The sequence below is a fragment of the Mixophyes fleayi genome, chromosome 9 (assembly GCF_038048845.1).
Source record: "Mixophyes fleayi isolate aMixFle1 chromosome 9, aMixFle1.hap1, whole genome shotgun sequence".
Taxonomy (NCBI): Eukaryota; Metazoa; Chordata; class Amphibia; order Anura; family Limnodynastidae; genus Mixophyes; species Mixophyes fleayi.
Genome location: NC_134410.1, coordinates 124,242,161 through 124,244,986, shown reverse-complemented (window position 1 = coordinate 124,244,986; position 2,826 = coordinate 124,242,161). Strand labels below are relative to the sequence as shown.

General features: G+C 40.7%; 1 long non-coding RNA gene across 1 annotated transcript; it reads right to left on the bottom strand.

Annotated features, from left to right (window-relative positions):
- Nucleotides 1–787: 787 nt before the first annotated feature.
- Nucleotides 788–2,266, bottom strand: LOC142101216 (uncharacterized). The gene is made up of 2 exons (XR_012678974.1): nucleotides 2,145–2,266; nucleotides 788–1,889 (listed from the first exon to the last, which is right to left on the bottom strand). It is a non-coding gene; the product is annotated as an uncharacterized LOC142101216 (long non-coding RNA).
- Nucleotides 2,267–2,826: the final 560 nt, after the last annotated feature.

The following is a 2,826-nucleotide window of genomic DNA, read 5'->3' as shown; positions in this document are numbered from 1 at the left end:
TTTTTTTTCACACAGACACACGCCACTAGGCTTTTATATAGTAGATATATACAGACACACATACGTATGTATGTGTATATGTATATATATATATATATATATATATATATATATATATATATATATACATATAGATATATATGTATGTGTATGTGTGTGTGTACACCGTAGATGTATAAATTGTCTTTTCTAGTAACCTAAATTGTCCAGAATGCAGTGAGGGTTTAGTTGACTTATTCCACTGATTTTGGACTTGTCTCATTATATGGAACTTCTGGATCCGACAGTGGAGATTTGCGATGGCAGGATTGGCAAATGAAGAGCTTTTTGTGGCGAATGGGCAATCCTAGGCATCTTGCACATATGCAAGAATTTTAAAAGGTGATAAAAATGTATTAATGACAATATCTGCAGTTGCTAGAAAATGAATTCTCCACACGTGGATGCAGAGCACCCCACCCCCAACACGCGTGATCTCTGGATCTCTCTTCATGATGAGAATGGACGGGTTTGAGGCATCTCTTCAAAAAGAAAAACATACCCAGAAATTCTTCAAAGTTATAGCAATACAGCATTGGTTCCCTTAAAAGAACAGATACGGAGGTACTTTCTTCAGACCATTAGGAATGAAACCCAGAATATTCTTACAGGTTCCTCCGAGTTTTTAATAACCTTCCCCCATCCTGGTCTCCCTGTGCCTCAAGACATGACATTTAAGTGTACCAACAACTGCCCAATAGTATGTATGATACTTTAATGCATAACGAAAAACACAATGGACTCAATATAATACTTTAAATTGACTTTATTGAATATTCTCAAGACGAATCAAATTTAGTTGTTTTTTTTTTTAAATTAATTTATTAAGGGTTTGTCTGATAAGTCAAATGTCATTTTTCTACTCTGCATTATAAAACGGTCATGTGGCTCTTACAAACTTGTCCTATAAGAGGACCAAGATGGGGGAAGCCTCTGGACTCACAAAGAGTCGTCCTTCAGCACTCAGGAGAGGAAAAACCCCCTGTGGAGGAAACCTCTGGGGAACCATGGCTAGAAGGACCGCCCTTCCCTCTGGGCACTAAGAGGCTATGCAGAGTTAAATGACCAAACTTATTCAACTATTACACTTACATTATACCATATTGGTATCTAAACTAGCTTCTAGGGTATCCAGCTCCGTCTACAGACACATCCAACGGAGACGGCCATGTCTGTGATGAGATACTAACAGGTGGGCATCTCTTCCCTTTTTGCTTCTCATCACGATCCTCCTGTTTTCTTGAAACTGTTCTTCTTAATTTTCTCCTAAGAATCACGAGACCTAGAAAATATATCTTTGAAGAATGTACACATTCGTCTTGTAGCTTGGTAGTGGGCTTAGCAATAACAGATATATTGACAGTATGGTGTATCCTATGTGTGTTGGTACTCCTCCAGAATGAGCCCCTATTTCTTTATACCCAGTAAGGACCGCACCCATTGGCCTAAAGTACGATGATGCATCCTGGAGGAGAAAGTGCCTATTCTTACTTTTCCAGGATTATGCTATCACACCATGCTGTCATGGCATGATGCATCCTGGACAAGGATGTGCCTGATACTAACTTCTTCTCCAGGACGGTCTATATCTCACCATGCTGTCATGGTATGATGCATCCTGGAGGTGGAAATGCCTATCCTTACGTCTCCAGGACGCTCTACATCACACCATGCTGTCATGGTATGATTCATCCTGGAGGTGAATGTGCCTATACTTACCTCTTCTCCAGGACGATACATCCTGGAGAAGTGTGTGTCACCAGACGTAGGAACTGTATCCATCATCCTTGAAGTATGTTCCCCTTATCCTTGTTGCTTGTGTGCACCTCTATAAGAAGGGGTTGTTGTCTCTGTATATAGATGAGCGGTAATGAGAATGAATAAAAGGTCAATAAGGTTAAACCACTGATTGGCCAATACAATACAAATGTCAAAAGCCAATTAATTAAATATTAAAAGATGTACGTTATAATTAGATTGCCCGGATTTTTTAAAATGAAAACTGAAGACTTATTCAACTATTATCTAAACGAGCTTTTAGGGTATCCAGCTCAGTCTACAGACACATCCAACGGAGACGGCCATGTCTGTGATGAGATACTAACCTCAGGTGGGCATCTCTTCCTTTTTTGCCTCTCGTCTCGATCCTCCTGTTTTCTTGAAACTGTTCTTCTAATTTTTCTCCTAAGAACCACGAGACCTAGAAAATATATCTTTGAAGAATGTACACATTCAGCTTACAGCTTGGTAGTGGGCTTAGCAATAACAGATATATTGACAGTATGGTGTATCCTATGTGTGTTGGTACTCCTCCAGAATGAGCCCCTATTTCTTTATACCCAGTAAGGACCGCACCCATTGGCCTAAAGTACGATGATGCATCCTGGAGGAGAAAGTGCCTATTCTTACTTTTCCAGGATTATGCTATCACACCATGCTGTCATGGCATGATGCATCCTGGACAAGGATGTGCCTGATACTAACTTCTTCTCCAGGACGGTCTATATCTCACCATGCTGTCATGGTATGATGCATCCTGGAGGTGGAAATGCCTATCCTTACGTCTCCAGGACGCTCTACATCACACCATGCTGTCATGGTATGATTCATCCTGGAGGTGAATGTGCCTATACTTACCTCTTCTCCAGGACGATACATCCTGGAGAAGTGTGTGTCACCAGACGTAGGAACTGTATCCATCATCCTTGAAGTATGTTCCCCTTATCCTTGTTGCTTGTGTGCACCTCTATAAGAAGGGGTTGTTGTCTCTGTATATAGATGAGCGGT